This window comes from Dipodomys merriami, unplaced genomic scaffold (assembly GCF_024711535.1).
Source record: "Dipodomys merriami isolate MVZ:Mamm:240054 unplaced genomic scaffold, mDipMer1.0.p SCAF_33, whole genome shotgun sequence".
Classification (NCBI taxonomy): Eukaryota; Metazoa; Chordata; class Mammalia; order Rodentia; family Heteromyidae; genus Dipodomys; species Dipodomys merriami.
This window is the reverse complement of record NW_027204826.1, coordinates 10067595-10087230: the sequence shown is the minus strand read 5'-3', so window position 1 is coordinate 10087230 and position 19636 is coordinate 10067595. Positions and strand designations below refer to the sequence as shown.

Genomic DNA, 19636 nt, shown 5'->3' with positions numbered 1-19636 from the left:
TGAGGAATGGAATCCAGGGTCTCATGCATGCAAGGCAAACGCTCTACCACTGAGCCACCTTCCCAGCCCCTCAAAGACATATTATTAAAAAAGCAATTGTTTGAACTCACCCCTTTGGAATGCAAAGAACTTTAGGTATTTATGTCTCTGGCCACCTGTCCAGGATCTTCTCCCCATCCCTTATCCAAACCGTGGTGAAATCTTTATCTTCCTAAAGAATGGTCCATCCCCTAAGGCCTCCCTAGCACACCACAGTACCACACAGTCTGGCTGCTTCGAACACATCTTCTCATGCCTGGTGCTGTGTGCCGACTCCTCCTGGTTCAGATCACACCCAGACCTCTATATTCACTGCGTCGCTAGTTCAAGTTTAGTCTTCTTTCTTTCTCATCCTCACTCAGACCCCTCTTTCATTGCTGTGGTTAGGATGATTTCCTAGAGGAAAGGTCTGTTCGTTTTTCATCACTGTATTGAAATTCTTGGGGGGCAAGGAACTTAGAAAGCAAGAAGGTTTATTGTGGTTCGGTGTTTCGGAGGCTACAGCTCCCAAGGAATGGCACCCTTATTAATGGGCAGTACATCAGGTGGGAGTGCGTGGCCCAGCTGGCCACGCGCGTGATCAGCCAGAAAGAAGAAATACTAGAGGAAGAAGAGACTGTGGTCATCCAGTGCCCCTTGAGGGCACCCGCCCTCCAAATGACCTCAAGACCTCACCAAAGGTCCTACCCCTTCATCCCCCCAAAAAGATTGAATCACTCTGGGGAACACCCCACATCCAAATCACAGGGAAGGGAAAAGCTACATTTAGCAATTATGCTTTTTATGTCTAATGTTCTTCCTCTTTGGCTAATCAATCCTGCAGTGATTCTCTCCTTTTTTGGGGGGTGGGGGACCAGTTTCAAGCAGCAACAATGTTTTGAACAATGTTGGTTCACCCCAGGTTTGGGGACCCTTCTAGAAACATCCTAAGTGGAATACTAGAAAAGTATGTTTTTAAAGCTAAGTATTCCTAGATTGGCATCTCTGGGAAACCCATATTTCATTGGTGTGTGTGTGTGTGTGTGTGTGTGTGTGTGTGTGTGTGTGTGTGTGTGTGGTGTGTTTTCAATTCTCAAAGTTATTTGCAGATTAAAAATTTTTTTCCAAAGTAATTTCAAAGAAAGCAAGGCATCTGGAAAATAAGATAAAAAAAAAAAGCTAGATTAAATTTGCTTCACCTGGTTGAGTAGTCTAATTTCCATCTCTACTGATGTAATGAGATATTTATTATCTGGAAGAGGTCTTGAAAGCTTGCCTGAGAACAAGTTTTATTATTCACTGGAGAAAAAAAAAGCTTCTATATGATTCGTTCATCCTGGTTTGTTCTTGGAATGAACCTTCTGGTATGTTGACTTCTCTGTCTAACAAGAAGCATCACGTAAACCGTTTCCTAGGTCAATGTCAAGATTCAGTGCCAGAACACCAAATGTGTTTATTTTCATTTTTTATATATTTAGTTATTATTTTTGCCAGTCCTGGGGCTTGAACTCAGGGCCTGCGAACTGTCCTTGAGCTCTTTTTGCTCTCTACCACTTTGAGCCATAGTGCCACTTGCTGTTTTCAAGTGGTTCATTGGAGATAAGAGTTGCATGGACTTTCCTGCCTGGGCTGGTTTCTAACCGTGATCCTCAGATCTTAGCCTTCTGAGTAGCTAGGATTACAGGCAAGAAATTCCTTCTTAAGCTTCTCTCCCTTCCTTCGAGGTTAAGAAGTGGCCACCAGTTCAAACCTAATCACACAATATTTGTTTCCCTGACAACCAAGAGCCCTGGACACTGGTGTATTAAATAACACCTATCACCAGAGTGATGTAGGGAACTGAGAGGATCAAATAGAAAGTTATTTTATCAATTTAAAGTTTTGTAACCACCAAGTTCTTGTTTTCTTTTATTTAATTAATTTATTTTGCCTGCTAGTACTGGGGCTTGAACTCAAAGATCTACAAAATGGACGCTGGGAAAGATGTTTTATCTGAGGGGGAATGAGGTCTTAGGGAAAGGTGTGGACGAATGGAGAGAGAGAGAGTAAATGGGTAACTCCAATCATTAAATCCAATGTAAATAGGTTAAAATGCAACTAAGTAAATTGAGGAGAGAGGTGGGGTTGGGAGAGATGGGGAAGAATGATAGAAGGAGTGACAGTAGTCAAGGTGCATTGTATTCACAAACTGACATGTGTTGAAACCCCTTTGTACAACTACTTAAAGATAATAAAAATGGCCAGGTGCTAGTGGCTCATACCTGTAATCCTAGCTACTCAGGAGGCTGAGATCTGAGGATTGCAGTTAGAAGCCATCTCGGGCAGGGAAATCTGTGAGACTCATTTCTAATTAACCACCTGAAAACCAGAATTGGAACTGTAGTTCAAGTAGGAGAGCACTAGTCGTGAGTAAAAAAGCTCCGAGACAGTGCTTAGGCCCTGAGTTCAAGCGCCAGGACCAGCATACACACACACACACACACACACACACACACACACACACACACACACACACACACACACACACAGATAATAAGAAGTGAAAATAAAATAAAAACAAAGAAATGGCAGCTGTGTGTTATTGTCTGTCTTATTGTTTCCTTTTTTAAGATCCAGAAACTTATAAAGGACCTTTTTCTAGATATTAGAAATAGAAGTGAGGAGTCGTCCTGACTTTATGGGTGCATTGTTAACTCAAAGTTAGTGTGGAAAGTTTTATGATTAATGCATACCATTCTGTTAAATAAAACAGCATAGAAACTTTCTTATAGAATCAAGAAATTACACTCAGCACTCAGACACCTATGCAAAATGACAGGAAGGACAGCTACGCCTGGCCATTCACACAACAAAAGCCAATCAGGTCACTACTGTAATAATAGTTTAACTCCATGGGGTGAGGAGGAAGGGGGTAGTTGTTCAAAAATCACTTCTTAAGAGCTAGAGTGTTTTATGATTCCATTTATAGGTAAGTCAGAAATAGACTAAATTCATGTATGGTGACAGAAATCCTGTGGTGGCCATTGGGGGTTGGGGGGGAGGGCCGGCTGAAAGGTCTACAGGAGGGTCCTGAGCCCAGGGGGAAGAGAAGGAGGGGGAGGGGCAGGGGGAGGAGGGAAGGTTTTGTAACTTCATTGAGATGCTGCATTCATGATGGTGTCTATTTCACCCAAAATGACAGGACTGTGCTCTTCTGGTCTGTGAATTGCACCCCCACAAATTCACACCTGGTCCATCAACTTCCCATACACATATTTTATGTAAATAACAAATTGTAGTATGAAATGACCTCCTGGGGCCTTCTCGCAGAGCTAGACTCACCAACAAATTTGGAAATGATGGTGTTTCGGGGATGTTTGGCCATAGAAACCTAGTTGTGTGCAAGGATCTCTGGAGATCTTGTGCCGACTTGAAGCCCAGTGGTATAGGGTTGGAAATCCCTTGCAATAAATCCCTGCAGTGGGCTGGGAGCAGGGTGGTCGTATTCCTGCCTCTGTGTGTGTGTGTGTGTGTGTGTGTGTGTGTGTGTGTGTGTGTGTGTGTGTGTGTGTGTGTGCATCTCAACAGCTCAAACAACTCAGCTATCTGTTGCTGTAATGAGTACCTGAGATACAACAGTGTCAAGGTGAGTGTTTTATTTGCACCGGTAGTGTCAGAAATTTTAGTCTGAGCAAGTCTGGCACCATTGTTTTGGGCCTGTGGTAAGGCAAAAAGAACCTCATGGCACGGGCAAGTGGTGGAGGAAGCTGTTCACCTTATGGCAGGCAGGAAGCAAAGAAAAGAGGAGAGACTGGGGTCCCAATATTCCTTGCAAGGATATGACCCAAGTATGATGTCACTTTCTCCTGCTAGGGCATAACTCAATATGACATCACTTCTTTCCACTAGGACATAACTCATATGATGTCACTTCCTCCCCCTAGGGCATAACTCAATATGACATCATTTCCTCTCTCTAGGATATAACTCAGTATGATATCATTTCCTTTCACTAGTTCATATGATGGCATCTCCTCACACTAGGCCATAGCCCAATATGATGTCACTTACTCCTACTAGGCCCCACCTCCGGAAAGTTCTACCACTTTCCAGTCATGCCACAGGCTGGGGACCTAAAGTTTCCACCACTCTTCTAGATCAAAACTATTGTACTGTGTGTGTGTGTGTGTGTGTGTGTGTGTGTGTGTGTGTGTGTGTGTGTGTGTGTGTGTGTGTGTGTGTGTGTGTGTTTTGTTTTACTGGGATTTGAACTCAGTGCTTTATGCTTCTTAAGCAGATGCTCTACCATTTGAACCATGTTCCCCCTCTGCCCCCATCTCCTTTTTATTTCATCCTTTTCTCTTTTTTTTTTTTCCAAGTAAGATCTTGTGTTTTGCCCAGGCCTGGCCTCAGACCAGGATCCTCCTATCCATAACCTCTCAAAAATAGCTGGGATCACAGATATACATCCAACTTTATTGATTGAGAGGAGCTATTGCTAGCTTTTCTGCTTGGATGACCTTGAACTGTGATCATTTCTAAACAGAAGAATCACCCACATTGAACAGATAATTATGAGAAACAAGGCGTGAAAGAGGCCGTGGAACTGACACTGGAGTGGTGTGGAAGCTGAAATAAGAAGGCAAGTGTGGGGTTGGGTCCATCTGGGTGTGTGTTGTGTGCACACCACGTACAGCAGGGCAGCCAAAGCGCCTCAGGTATTGATGTTTATGTTACAAGTTGATTTGGGCAAGTTGGTGAACTAGCAAGTGCAGAATTTTCAGATAATGAGTATTACTGTGTGTGTGCCAACGCACGTAAACACACATTTATAATTCTGTCTATATCTATGTCCATCTATTTTAAACTGAAGCTAAATGGGAATTCAGATTGGAATTTCCAAGTTTAACCCAGAACAAATAGGCACTGTAAAAGGATGTAATCTGCGTTACCTAAAATAGAGCTTCCTTATTGTGAACCAACTTAGAACTATAGTGGGATCCATCTTCAAGCACAAGGCTGCTAGGCCAACAAGGGTCTGTCTTCATAAGAGATCAAGTTCCTGAATGCTTCCTGCTTACAGGCAGTGAACCACCCCTGCCACAGGAAACCACTGTCTGGAGCCTGGGGACAGCTTAAGAGGGGGTCACCAGGGGAACACTAATGGGACAGCTTTTACAATTTTTTTTCTGTTTGTGCTTAATTGGAGATAAGAGTCTCATGGACTTTCCCACTTGGGGTTGGCTTCAAACCATGATCCTCAGATCGCAGCCTCCTGAGTAGCTAGAATAACAGGCATGAGCCACTGGCACCTGGCTATTTCATAGGAATTTATACAGATGTGTGTCACAACCACCTTGACCAGCAAGGAAGACGCAACACCGAGCTCTTCTCTCCGCAGTTTATTCAGGACCTTTGAGCAATCTTCTGACCCCGGGGAGAATCCCACACAGCCTTAAGTACCCGCTGGGTAGCCAACCCTGATACACCACGTGCGAGCCATCAATAGGTCCAGGTGTGCGGAAGCAAGCCAGATTCTATGCCTTAGCCATATAAGGAGTTGTTTACCACAGAGAGCGCTCGCCATCGGGAAGGCGGAGGGTGGAAGCTGGCGCCATCTTTAAGGTGCGGCTGCACGCAGCTCTCTACAGATGTGGGTTCTCAAAAGCTACACATCAGTAGCCTGTAAAAAAAAAGTGCTGGAAACCTCTGAATGCAATGAATGAATAGATGGATGGATGGATGGGTGGATGGATGGATGGGTGGATCGATGGATGGATAGATGGAATGGTTGGTTGTTCTGGTTGTACAAGGAATGTCTGCATTTTTTTCCATCTGTGCACTGCTGTCCATTTGTTGAGGATAACAATATCATATTCAGGTTGTAATGACAGGTCTACATAGCTGCTCAGGGCCAGAACCAGGATTGTAACCCGTTTATGTCCTGTTGAAGACCAGAGTGACTGAGTTGAATCTTCAGGCTCTCACTCTCACTTTGGCTGCTGTATTTTCAACTTGCTGACTATGTGACTTTGGCTATTCATTTGTGTTGAATTCTTTTGACTAAGTTTGCTTCTTTATTTTATTTTTATTCGTTTTGTCAGTCGTGGGGCTTGAACTCAGGACCTGGGTACTGTCCTTGAAATCTTTTGCTCAAGGCTAACCCTCTACCACTTTGAGCCATACCTCCACTTCTGGTTTTCTGGTGGTTCATTGGAGGTAAGTATCACACAGACTTTGCTGCCTGGGCTGGCTTTGAACCTTGATCCTCAGATCTCAGCTTCCTGAGTAGTTAGGATTACAGGCGTTTGTGTCTTTGTATTGAGCAGCTTCATATACTTCCACAGCCCTATGCCAAGTCTAAGAGGCTGCTGGACTGCTGTGGTCCCTGAAGGGCATTCAGGGTGGGGCAGGCTGGGAGGGTGGCTTCTCTGTCTCCTCCAACCTAAAGGATGCCCCTTGCCTCCCTCAAAAGCCGAGGTCTTGACTGGAGCTGTCTTAATTGAAAATATTCTGGGAATTCAAGCCTTGCTACAGTACCAAGGCCATCTTGCATTTACTTTGGAAATTCAAGTGCTAGTTTCCTTAACCCCGGACACTAATAAAGAGCTGGAGAGCCATGGAGACACCAGTTCCAACAAATGATTGTAGTACAAACATGAAGGGTAATCAAGGGATGAGTTTATTAATTATCTCCACTCCTAAGCCCAGATTCAGAAGCATGAAGAGTAATAGAAATTGAAGCTGGGTTATTCTAGAAAATGTTCATCTTCTCTTCACACAGATACTGAGGCGGTGTCTTGGGATTTGTCTTTGGTAATTGATGTATTAATTTTTGTATTGAAAGCTGGTTACTGGTCTCTTCTTGGAGTGCAAACAATAAGCTCTGTAAGTGCTTGAAGTGTGTATTTATTTAAGTGTTATGGCTAGTTGAATGATATTGCATCTATAGCTCTTCTCTTCCTTTCCTCCCCTCCCTTCCCCTCTTCCCTTCCTTTCCTCCCCTTCCCTTCCCATTCTTTCCTTCCTTTTCCTCCCTTTTCCCCTCCTTTCCCTCCCCTTCCCCACCCCCTTCCTCTTCCCTGACCCCCCAACCCTTCCTCCCCCTCTGCCCTCCTCCCTTCCTCCTCTCCCCTCCCCCTCCTCTCCCTTCTCTTTCCCCTTCCTCCTTCCCCCTTCCCCCTTCTTTCTCTTGTGTTGGTCCTGAGGCTTGAACTAAGGGCCTGAACTCTGTTCTTGAGAGTTTTAAGTTTGCTCACATCTAGCACTCTACCACTTGAGCCCACAGCACCACTTCTGACTTTTTCTGGTGATTAACTGGAGATAACAGTCTCATGGACTTCCCTACCCAGGTTGGCTTTGAACTGTGAGCCTCAGAGCTCAGCCTCCTAAGTAACTAGGACTATAGAGGTGAGCCACCAGCACCTGGCTTTAGTTTTAAATATAGGCTCTTGGGATTTCTGTCCTTTACAGGGACAGCTTCACAGGAGAAGTCATATTTATAGGAAGAACCATAAGTTCTCTGAGAGGCGATGCTTCTCTGTTGGCCTCTAGACTGCGTGGTGCATTCTAGGAGGAACCACTTTTAGTGGTGCAGCAGAATGTGTGATACACTCTGGGAGGAACCGGTTCTCTCAGGCTTCAGTTTTAGTTAATGACTTTGGTTTGGCCAATTCTGCTCTGTTTCCTCATAGCTTCCATCTTGAAATGTTAATTTGTGGCCCAAGATTTCCATCACAGTCTAAGACATTGCATCTCAGACAGGAAATCTTTCTAGACAGATCACTACCATCTTGCCTTGCCGTGATGACCTCAGCATGAGAAACAATGAACCCAGCTGCAAGGTTTAATTCCAGTGGAAGTTATTGTTCATGTCAGCTCTAGGCCGGGTCAGATTCTTTAGGCAATGTATGGATGTGTCTTGTGCACAGTTGAATAGTATGTAATTTGTAGCGTATTCGTTCAGGGACCTGGAATCTTATTTATGAGAAATCACACAACTGTAGATTGGTAGGGGACCCTGAAGAGGTAATGGGGTGTTGATGAACGAGAGAAATGTGGCTTTAATCACACAAATATCCCACCAGCATCAGACTTCTTTCAGGAAGCTTGTTTGGAGACCTCAAGGAAACAATTTATCGTATAGATATCTGCTCTTGAGAAGCAAAGATTTGATGAACACTAGACCCGTCTCTGACCAACAGTCAGTGAATGGAATGCATAGGGATTTATTTGCTCATAAATTGCCAAAGTTTGCAACCCAGCAAGCTGGTATGACTCCAGTGAAAGATTGTAGGGAATTCCTGAATTCCTCAAAATTGAGACATGTGCTCAAATGGCATGCCAGCTAGAACCAGAGCAATGCCATGTTTTATTTCCTTCAGTGGGTTTGATGGGTCCTCTATTTCTAGGTACAAGCTCCACATTTGTCTTGGAGAGGCAGGGAAGAGTTACACAGATCTGTAATGTGACATTGGGAATGAATAAGTCTTATGGTTACAAATAAAGCAGGCTGGGGGCCAAGCCCGATGGGGTAGGTTAGTGAATTGCCTGGGAACCATTTTTTTTTTGCCTGCAGCCATTTGCTGAGCAGAGCTTGGCTACTGATCTCACCTTAATAAAGTAGGTAAATGAAGCACCTTTTGATTTGGGAGGGTGGTGCATTTTGGGTAGTAAGGATGTTCAGAAGTAGGATCAAATCATGGCTGTATCTTCTTCAGAGTAGGAATCTCTGGGTTTTTCTGGTCAACACTTCCTTCGGTGTCTCTGAGGTCCAATGGGCTTGAGGGTCAGGCCATGGAATTGAATAGGCGAGGGAGGTTTTTTTCTTCCTGCAAAAATGTCTAACAGCTACCAGCTGAATTGTGAGGCCAGCCCTGGAAACTCCAACAGGAGACTTTCTCCAGGGTGAGGGTTTCTTTTATTTTGGCTCAGAAGAATGCCTTTTTAACTCTGTTATGTGATAGAGAATACGATTCAATGTGATTAAATAAATTGGACTGTCTTTTGTGGATAATGGGAATTAATAGTAGCAGCTTTAAGAAGAAAATGCAGACCAATTGCCTGTGGAGTCTGGTGTATGTGAAGGCAAAGGAGATTGGTTGTTTGGGAACCTGGTGCTGTCCCTGAGCTCTTTTGCTCAAGGCTAGGGCTCTACGACTTTGAGCCACAGCACCATTTCCAGTTTTCTGGTGACTAATTGGAGGTAAGAGTCTTAGGAGGTTTCCTGCCTGGGTTGGCTTCCAACTGCGATCCTCACATCTCAGCCTCCTGAGTAGCTAGGATTACAGGTGTGAGCCACCAACACCCAGCAAAAAGCATTTTTTTGAACATGAGTTTGTTTCATTGTGATGATGATTATTTTGTGGTGCTAGGGCTCAAACCTAGGGCTTTGATTACGCTGGTGACGTATTCTGCCTCTGGGCCACAGGCTGGCCCCTTGTCCATTCGTTTATAAAGGAAAGGGTTATCTGTGGTCTTTCTGAGACAAGGCATGACTCTACATTGGATGCCGCATGCCCCCTGACTTACGATGGGGTCATAGTATCACAAACCAGTGCTGAAGTGCTTTACTTGCAGCTTCCCAGCTCTCCATGACAGTACCATATGCCTATCACTAGCCCAGACAAAGATGGAGATTCACAACTCACTTCTACTGAATGCATACTGGTTTTGCAGGATCCTCAAGGTGGAAATTCATTAAGTTGCAGTTGTAAATCAGGTCCTGCTTTGTTCAGTTCTGGTTATTCATGCCCATGAAAGGGGGATGGCTGGAATCTTCTTTAGCTGGCTAGATGGGCCTCTCCATTCTATTTTGCTAGGAGAATATGATTACTGTCACTCTCTGTGGGGCTGTGTCTGACATGTTGAATACCGTAGCCCCTATGGACGTGATTTGAGACCTCTCATGCTTGAGATTCAGGTATGAAGAAAACACAGTCATGAGCTGGTTGCCGGTGGCTCACGCCTGTAATTCTAACTTCAAGAGGTTGAGATCTAAGAGGATTGTGGTTCAAAGCCAGTTCAGGCAGACAAATCTGCAAGACTGATCTTCATTGAAAAAGCTGGAAGTGAAGGCATGGTTCAAGTGGTAAAGCATCTGTTGTGAGAAAAAAAAACTAAGAAAAAAAAAGCAAGTGTGCAAGACCTTGAGTTCAAGCCCTCCTACCAACACAAGAAAAGAAAATTCAGCCTTTTTTTGCTTAGAGGTCTAAGGGCTTCTGCTGAGAGATTAGATAAAGCAGTGCCAACACCAGGTTGAGACCTGCTAGGGGAGGGTGTGTGAGCAGGTGAAAAACAGGTGATTGTGTAGATTCCTGTGTGAGGGTAGAATCAGGAGTCATGGCTGGACAAGCAGAGTGGGCCAACTTCAGGCCTGTGGGTTGGCTGAAGACTTCTCCCAGCACTGGGCATCCTAGGGTCTGAGGAAGCCACAGCTAACAGCTGGAAATGGAGGAGGTGAATCTGAGACTAGAACTGAACCAGGCCCAGAAGCCCTCGGTTAGGTGTACACTGCTGCCATGTTGGTTTCAGACCACTAGGGGCGCAGTTCTCCACATGAGCCTCATAACTGCTATTAGCAGCTGTGTGTGCTGAGGACCCAGATTCTAATCTCAGAATTTACAGTGTAGCTCACAGTGGAAATACTTGGAGCAGATGTTAGAGTGTTAGAGAAGTGACGTGGTGGTGAGCACTCAATAGGAGAGGAAAACACTTCCATGACTGTGAGGACCAGGGACAGGGGTGGAATTTATTCTAATTGCAAAAACAATTGAATTGTAATTCTAAGCAGGAATGTTCAGGAGTCAGCTGGAGTTGTAAGAAGTCTTTACAGTTCTAATTAAAGTTGGTGTATTGAGAGAACATGTCACTAATTTCATATTTAACAAGCTCTATTTTGCCTATTCATTTGAAGGTAAGCACATTTTCCAGTGATATGGTGTATTATAGCCAGAGAGCCATTTTAAAGCAACAAAGGACCAAAATCTCAGGCAATTTGTCATGGTTTTTCTAACTATCATATTTAGCCTGTTCCCAGTGAAAGGAAATGCAAATGCGTTTTGAGTCTTCCATTATTCCAGACTTTTCTAATCAGCACAGTCTGGTGTTCATTTCATTAACTTGAAGAATAAAAACGGAGGATTCTTAAACTTGGAGTGAGAGGTAAATGGATCTCTTTGCATCTACCTTTTCTCCTTGTTCCTCTGAGAACTGTAATTTAAGCTGTGTATGGATAAATTTTATTTTACTTGTTTTGTTTATTGGCTGTTTTCTCAGGCTGTGTTCTATACATTTTGTATCTACAGATGCCACAATTATAAGATTGCAGTCAAACCAATCATTGTCTAGGTCCAAAAATACTATAAAGAAAATTGTTTCAAACATGTGTAATCCTAGCAACTCAGGAGGCTAAGATCTAAGGATCATGGTTTGAAGCCAGCCCAGGCAGACCAGTCTGTGAGATTATTATCTCCAGCTAACCTGAAAACTCAGAATTTGTGGCATGGTTCAAGTGGTTGGTAGAGCACTAGCCTTGAGCAAAAAAACAAACAAACAAACAAAAAACACACAAAGATCCAAGCAGGACACAAGGCTCTGAGTTCAAACCACCACTACAACAACAAAAAATAAAAAAAGAAAGAAAGAAAAGGAAAAAGTCCAATATAACTTTATTTTGTAGATTTTAAGTTTTGTTAAAAGCATGCCTGCAAAATGTCTCTGGGGTATATGACCAATTTTTAGTTAGGATGATTCAAAGCCTGGTTTTGGATTTTTTTTTTCTTTTTTGTCATTTGTGGGGCTTGAACTCTGGGCTTGGGCGCTGTCCCTGTACTCTTCAGCTCAAGGCGAGCACTCTACTGCATGAGCCATAGCACCACTTCCGGTTTCCTAGTGGTTTTATTGGAAATCAGAGTCTCACGGCCTTTCCTGTCTGGGCTGGCTTTGAACCGTAATCCTCAGATCTCAGCCATCTGAATAGCTAGGATTACAGGCGTGAGCCACTGGCACCCAGCCTGGTTTTGGATTTGCAAAAGGTTCAGGATGGCACTCTTAGTGGACCAGTCTCCTAAAAAACTTAGATTCAAAAAGGCATGTTATGTGGAATTCTCTATTACAATAAAGCTGTACCTACAAGGACTCAACTAGGCACGTAGCCCATGTAGGTGTATACTGCTGCCATGATGTTTTCAGGCCACTAGGGGCACCATCCTGTTTACTGGGGACCCAGTTTCCAGATCCAGAACTTAACAGTGTAAGGAGATGGTTCCTAGCAGGAAGGAGAATCATCTGGTAGTTCAGAAAACTGACAGTAGAGCCAGAAGGCCTGCATCCAAACCTGGCTTTCCAGTCACTGCCAGTGAGAATTGATGCAGGTTTCCTGACCTGGCCTGGGAAAACTCTTGGTCATTCTGATAGCTCTCTCTTAAGATCCTTGTGTGGATAGGTATACGTAGATCCAAGACCCAAATAGTAGTTAGGGCCCACATTAAGCATCATCAGTCCTTAATTATAATGGGGTGTGTTGAGGAACAAGTTTGGCCAAGGTCTGCAAAGGAAACTATTGAAAGGGCACTGGGGAGAGGGGAGTGTAGGGGGACGGGAGCCCCCAAGGACCTGCCTACTTTGTCTCCCTTGTCTTCTTTGGTTCATCCATCTATCCATGATTTAGGTTGAGTCATTGGCTTTTGGGGGAATGGGGAGATCACCCAAGAAAAGTAAAAATAAATAGATTAGACCTGTTAGTGTGAGAGTTGGTTCCATTTCCCTCTATGTCCCTTCTTTTTCTTTCTCCTTACTCTCTCTCTACATTATCTATTCATCCTCCCTTCCACCCATCCATTCATCCATATATCCACCTATCCATCTACCTACCATCTCCCTCATCTATCCATCCATCCATCCATCCATCCACCTATCCATCCATCTATCCATTCACCTATCCATCCACCTATTTCATCCATCCATCTACCTACCAACTCACTCATACATCTATCCATCCATCCATCCATCCATTCTTCCTTCCAACCATCTATCTATCCACCTATCCATCTACCTCTCAATCCACTTCCCATCCATCCACCCATCTATCCATCTACCTACTCATTCATCCATTCATTCTTCCTTCCATCCATTCATATATCCATCCATCCATTCTTCCATTCATCTATCCATGCATGCTTCCATTCATTGTTCCATCTATCAATCCATCCATCATCTAACCACTTACCAACCCATCCACCTATTCACCCACTTATTCACATCCATCTGTCATAATGATCATACTACTTGCTGTGTGCTGGGTACTTTGCTAGAACCTGGAGACAGAGCTTTGACTAGGATAGATTGGGCCACTGTTTGGTGAGTACACATTCTGCTCAGGAGAGAGAGAGAGTGAGTACATAAGAAAACCCTTCTTGTGATGATATGCCTAGAACTGGAAGTCACAGAGGGGGTCCAGGCTCTGCTTTGGGCTGAGGTTTTGTGGGAAGGGGGCTAATAAAGGTCTCTCTGAGCTGGTAGCATTTGAACTGGGTGAGTGAAACCAGCCACTGGAAGAGCCATCTGTCAGTGATGGAAGCAGTGACATCTCTAACTTACCCTCTGAAAGACAAAAGATAGCTAGCCTCTACCACTTGGTGCCCAAGTCTATTTCCAGTTTTCTGGTGGCTTCTTGGAGGTCTCTTGGACTGTCCTGCCCAGGCTGGCTTCAAATCGTGATCCTCAAATCCAGCACCTGGCAACAAATGAGCTTTTAAAATAGGAGAAAAAAATATCTAGGCATTTATACATTTAACTATTTTTACTTCCTTCCCTGTAATTTTTCAGATTACCTAAATTTAGCAACACAAGTGTATATTATTTATATAGTCAAAAAAAAGCCATTTCCATTTTTGAAGGGGAAAGTCGTTCTCTGAATTCCCACTGTAATTTCTTGGCCAACGTTTCCTATAGCATGTGCAGTAAGTGATTACTTATGCAAGATGTTAAATATGTATTTTGAGTTTAAAAAAAACACATAAAGGTTCCAAGGTCACATTGGGGAAGGCCTGCTTCTTTGAAGCTGAACTGTTTTCTCTGCCATGATGTGAATTCAGGCTTGTCAGAGTTTGCTATTCTGCTAGGCTCTGGATCTCTTCCAGAAGGGAACTGCGCTCTGTCATTGCTGCAAATCTCACGGACTGGAACCTTGTCTCTATGTGTTTAAGAACCTAGTACAGTATAGAAAGCATTGTCACCTGTTCTAAAGTTATTTGTCCAATTGGGCCTCTCACATCCATCGCCAGCGCCCCATAGCCCTACCAGATCTGAAATGATGGCAGCATCAGGCTCTGATTTCATTGGTCCTCATGTCCAATGCCCTCCCCATAATTTCTTTTCATTCATTAGATTGTGTGCTCCATTCACATTCCCATGCTTAGGGGCTGTCTTGATCACTGCCCTGTGTCACCTAAACTTAACCCTTAAACTTGTCATTCTGTGTCACCTACCTTCCTTGATAGTCACCTAAACCCAGGTATTATTTCTCTAAAAGAATTTCCTGATGATTTCGTAAGTGGGGGTGGGAATTGTGGGAATGGAGAGTTTGCCACAGACCACTGATGACTGTGAATGTTCCAGAAGCCCAGAGTTCTTTGGCTGCTAGCCACCAGGAGTCCTTCCCTTTCCCTTCTCCTCCCACTTCCCCTTCCCCCTTCCTTTTTTCTTTCATTCCTTTGTTTCTTTCTTCCTTCCCTTTCTTTTCTCTCTCTTCCTCTCTCCCTCCCTCCTTACCTCCCTCCCCTCCCTTCCCTCCCTCACTTTTTTGTGCCAGTGCTGGGGCTTGAGCTCAGCCTGGGCACTGTTCCTAGCACTGTACTACTTGATCCACATGTGTACTTCTGGCATTTTGCTGGTTAATTGTAGATAAGAGACTCTCTGATTTGTCTGCCTGGTATGACTCCAAACTTTTGATTCACAGACCTCAGCCTCCTGAGTAGCTAGGATTGCAGGTGTGAACTACTGCATGGCTTAGGAATCTATCTGTCTCAATCTTCTCCCATTTAACACATGAGCTTGTTGGCTTTTCTTTCTCCAGACTCCCAGTTTAACTTGCTCTTTCCCCCTTTTAAATCCAAGGGTTGAATATTTTTTTTCCTTCTATAGCTCAGTTCCATAAGCCTTTCTCAGACTGTCATGGTGGGGTTCAAGCCTTTAGAGGGACAGGTGATGGGTGTATGGGATCCTGAACTTGCTGGAGAAGTAACACACAGGGAGCTATGTAGCTGGTGTGGGCTCCTTTTTGGGTTATTTTCCTGGGTTTCACGTAATAGTCACTCTTTAGTTTCTGGCATGCTATTAGCTGTTTTTCCAGTACACAGTGTCTTTTATTCATGGAGTAATCATTGAAGAAATTAGGTGATCTTAATCCTTTTGGTGATTTGAGAATAAGATTGCCAGTTTAGCTTTTCCCCATGATAACTGTGATAAATACAAAGATCCAGGAATTTTGACATGTTTTAGGAGAGTCATCTTTGTTTTTCAAAAAACATTAAGTAAGAAAAGAGGAGCTGTTTTCCACATGTGTATTGAGGCTATTATTACTTAATGTGGTTTGGGCATTTAAAGTTTTACGTAACTATAAAGATATTCATGTCAGCTTCTTTTTAATGTTAATTTTTTGTATCATCTAATAAAATAAGTACATAGTTTTTTTTTTAAGTCAAATAGAAAATAGGAAACCCAATAGTTCACATTGGCTTAGAGGCAAGTACTTTTTAAAAAAATTTTTTGTTGGGCCTGGGTTTTGAACTAGGGCCTGGGTACCATACCTGAACCTCTTAGTACTCAAGACTAGCACTCTACCACTTCAGCCACAACACCACTTCTGGCTTTTTTCTAAGTAGTTTATTGGAGATAAGAGTCTCATGAACTTTCTGCCTAGGTTGGTTTTGAACTGATCTCTGATCTCACCCTCCTGAGTAGCTAGGATTATAGGTGTGAGACACTGGCACCCCAGTGGCAAGTACTTCTTTTATGCCAGTCTTGGGGTTTGAACTCAGGGCTTAGGCATTGTCCTTGAGCTGCTGTTTGCTCAAAGCTAGCGCTCTACCACTTGAGCCACAGTGCCACTTCCAGCTTTTTCTGTTTATGTGGCACTGAGGAATAGAACTCAGGGCTTCGTGCATGCTAGGCAAGCACTCTACCACACAGCCACATTCCCACTTTTTGTCTCCTAGATTTTCAAATTTTTCCTCTAAGTAGGATGCAGGCTTTTTCAATGTTGGATTAACCAGTTTTAGACATTATTTTAGACTTTTTTTTTTTTTTGAGATAGGGTATTGCTAGGCTTGCCCATCTGGCCCTAAATTTGTAATATTCCTTCCCCAAGCTTCCAAGTGTGCCACCACATCTGGATTCCTTTTACACTTCTTATTCTTAGGGCAATGAAAATCTGACTTTCTACTCTTACTGTCCCCTCTGCTTCCCCTTCCTCACCCTCCAAAGTAGATGTTTTATACATTCGGTTTACCTGGTATACGCACTGGTATTACCATGTCAATGTAAATATTAATCATGGAGGAGCTGTGCAAGGTAGTGTGCTTGTTCCTTAACTTACTTTTGCTTATCTTCAAGTTGGCACTTGCTTTGGTTTTCCATTGATCATTAGACTCTGACTCTTGACCTTTACAATTTGGCCAAATGCCACTCACGAAAGCTTATTTCCAGTATCTTACTGACTTTCTTGCTCTCATCTTTTTCCTTGATCAGCCCCTACATCCCTCTGATCTTCTGTACCAAATTGGCCTGATTTCAGAGGTGCCCCGTGAAGCCAAGACCTGAGTTTCCTGAAGGCTGTGGTGCTCTCCGCTTTCTTACTGCCCATTGCTGCATTAGCATTCATCTTTCTCTCTGGTGCTAAACCCCTATTACCTGTCTGTCTCTTTCACAGCTTCTGATTGGTCCTAGTCAGTGTTCATTTGTTCATTCTATCCATCTATTCCTTCCTATTTGTCTGGGTTCTTCCCTGGGCCATTTTCCTTTTCTTTTGTGCAGGTTTGCATTCTTGTCGTTAGATTTTTTTTTTTCTTCTTCTGTTTTGGAAGGTTTGTTGGTTATAGATTTCTAGGTTGGCAGTTGTTTTCTTTTAAGACTTAAAAAAATGTTTTCAACATTTCTGTTTGAAATTGACTTGCAGTCTATTCATTACTTGTGTGTGTGTATGTGTGAGTGTGTGTGTGAGTGTGTATGAGTGTATGTGCCTGTGTGTGAGTGTGTATGTATGTGTGTATGTGTGAGTGTATGTGTGAGCGTGTGTGTGTATGTGTGTATGTGTGAGCGTGTGTATGTGTGTGAGTGTATGTGTATGATTGTGTATGTGTGTGATTGTGTGTGTGTGTATATGTATGTGTGTATATGTGAGTGTGTGTATGTGTGTGTATGTGTGTGAATGTGTGTATGTGAGTGTATGTGTGTGAATGTGTATATGTGAGTGTATGTGCCTGTGTGTGTATGTGTATGTGTGAGCATGTGTGTGTGTATGTGTGTATGTGAGTGTGTGTATGTGTGAGCGTGTGTATGTGTGTGAATATGTATATGTATATGTGTGTATGTGTGAGTGTGTGTGTGTGAGTGTATGTGTGTGAATGTGTGTGTGTGAGTATGGGCGTGAGTCCGAGTCCGCTCCTTTGCTGCTTTTAGGATGTTTTTCTTCCTGTTCTTTATGGTTCTGTTATGCAGTGGGCGAGCCTGGCTTGCGGACGCTTTTGAACAATGTGTGGTCGGATGGGTTATTGGTTTTAGGAAACTGTGGGCCGGGCGTGGCTTCCGCGCGCCTCCCCCGAGCCTCGGCGCGGGGTCAGGGGTCGCCGGCGCGGGGAGGCGTGGCCGCGGTCACTGCGATCCCGTGAGGCCGGGCAGGCGAGGCCCCGGATGAGGGCGCGAGGAGGGGAGACGCCACGGCCCGGCCGGCCGCCGGCGCCTGTCACGGATGTGCCGTCCGGGGCCTCCGTGAGCGAGATGGCCGTCACCACGTGGCCCTTGGGCTTCCAGAGCCATGAGGCAGGTTAAACCTTCTTCCTTCGCTAAGGCACCGCCTCGGGTATTTTGCAAAGGAGACGCGGCTTGCCTGTGTTATTTCTAGAGAACACTGCCGGGAGAGAGCCGTGTGCCAGGGACGCCAAGATGGCGCCCGAGGGGCAGCAAGATGGCGCCCGGGTGCTGTGTCCGAGGGGCAACAAGATGGCGCCCGAGGGACACCAAGATGGCGCCCGACTCCTGAGCCCGAGGGACGCCAAGATGGCGCCCGAGGCCTGCACCCGCCAAGATGGCGCCCAAGGGGCAACAAGATGGCGCCCGGTGCTGCGCCCGAGGGGCAACAAGATGGCGCCCGGGTGCTGCGCCTGACTCCTGAGCCCGAGGGACGCCAAGATGGCGCCCGAGGCCTGCACCCGCCAAGGTGGCGCCCGAGGCCTGCACCCGCCAAGGTGGCGCCCGCGCTCAGCCTGGAGTGACTCGCGGTGGGGAGGCCCGGCTCCGTCAGTCCCGAGGTTTCCCGGCCGCCCGCCCCTTCTGCGGCCGCTGACTGATTGCCCTCGGCCGCTGCACACGCGTCTGCACGCAGCCCCAGAGCGGACGCGAGCACGCGGAGTTAAACGCCGCCCGTGTGCGGTCGGCGGGACGCAGGCTCGGGCTGCTCCGGATGCACTGTTGATGCGTTGGTAAGACACCAGGCGCCGTGCATCTTATGGTCCTACGCAACTTAGGCTTTGAGCAGACACCGTGATCGTATGCCTTCAAAGCGCATTTGTTGTGAATTTGGGATAAAATGAGCCCAATCATTATTTTAAAATGTTATAAATTGCTTCTAGTCTTACGGTGGTTAGTGTACCACGTATTCCATCCTCAATTTTTTTCTTTTCTTTTTTTTTGCTGAGAAAAATATAATTGCTTTTGTGGAAGATCGCTCCATTGATGGTGTAATCAGATATTAAAAATAGAATTGCAGCATTTTGCAGAAAATGCAATTAAAGAAGCGGCGGACGTAGGTATCTTCACTTGTGTTCATAAGCAGTCTTTTCAGACTAGAGCTATTAGAGAAAATCAATCTTGATTTGAGAAGATTTAGGTGGAAAATAGCCATGAATTATGTTTCCAAAATAATATATCTACTTATCTATTGTGGCCCACATGAAAATTTCTTGTTTTCTTTCTTCCTTCCTTCCTTCCTTCCTTCCTTCCTTCCTTCCTTCCTTCCTTCCTTCCTTCCTTTTCTCCCTCCCTCCCTTCCTCCATTTCTCCCTCCCTCTCTTTCCTCCCTCTCTTTCCTCCTAGTCTCTTTTTCCCCTCCCACTCTCCTTATATTATTTTATATAGCCTGGAAACACAAAGTAGTCTTCAGAGGCAGGCTCCAGTGGCTCACACCTGTAAATCCTAGCTACTCAGAAGGCTGAGATCTGAGGATCACAGTTAAAAGTCAGCCCAGCCCAGGCAGACAAATCTATAACATTTTTATCTGCAATTGATCAGCAAAGAGATGGAATTGGAGGTATGGCTCAAGTGGTAGAGTGCTGGCAGTGAGTAAGCAATCTGAGCAAATGCAAAGTCCGAAGTCTAAAATCTGGTCCTGAGGAGAAAAAAAAAATCATAATAGAATGTTTTG

General features: G+C 44.6%; 1 protein-coding gene across 3 annotated transcripts in view; it reads left to right on the top strand.

Moving 5' to 3' along the window:
* Entrep2 (endosomal transmembrane epsin interactor 2) overlaps positions 1 to 19636 on the top strand; it is a 161435-nt gene that overhangs the window by 30870 nt on the left and 110929 nt on the right. Inside the window, exon 1 of one of the 3 annotated variants that reach the window (XM_070043116.1) lies at positions 18689 to 18695. The exons of the other annotated variants lie outside the window; for them this stretch is intronic. The gene's annotated coding sequence lies outside the window, so the exon portion shown is untranslated. Of the gene's footprint in view, positions 1 to 18688; positions 18696 to 19636 lie in introns of those variants that run through there. 3 annotated transcript variants of the gene reach the window in all.